A 448-nucleotide genomic window follows, 5' to 3' on the forward strand; every position below is an offset into this window, starting at 1 on the left:
CGTTATTTACGTATTATAAGCCATGTGAACAAAAACTACAATATGGAAAGTTGACAAAGACCAAATGCTTTTCTAGAAAACTGTATATGCAATATGTAGACGTTAGAAACCCATTTTTGGGGAAATATTTTGAATGTCCTTTTTTGTCTGATGTATGTTGTGAAGCAATAAGGTTTCATGTCATTTCACTTTTATTTAATGAATTTTATCAGATGCAACTAAAGAAATGCTTTCAAACAAGGAAACCCACACTGAAGCTATCCATACCAGTGCGCTCTTCGCCTCAACTTAAAATCAATTTGTTATTTATCAATAGAGTAAACTGACCACAAAACTAGAAAAAAATATGAATAGTAAAAGCTGAGATAGATGTAATATTGGAAAAAGGGAATGGAGAATATAATGTTTATCCACAGACTTAGTAAGTTATTTAGCTATTTAAAATTTT

The 448-nt window shown here is 30.1% G+C and overlaps 1 protein-coding gene across 1 annotated transcript in view; it reads left to right on the forward strand.

The window, feature by feature from the left end:
* The window catches only part of LOC119592450 (transformer-2 protein homolog alpha-like), a gene marked incomplete in the record, with an annotated part of 60,166 nt that overhangs the window by 43,305 nt on the left and 16,413 nt on the right, over positions 1-448 (forward strand).

The sequence above is a fragment of the Penaeus monodon genome, chromosome 30, assembly GCF_015228065.2.
Source record: "Penaeus monodon isolate SGIC_2016 chromosome 30, NSTDA_Pmon_1, whole genome shotgun sequence".
Classification (NCBI taxonomy): domain Eukaryota; kingdom Metazoa; phylum Arthropoda; class Malacostraca; order Decapoda; family Penaeidae; genus Penaeus; species Penaeus monodon.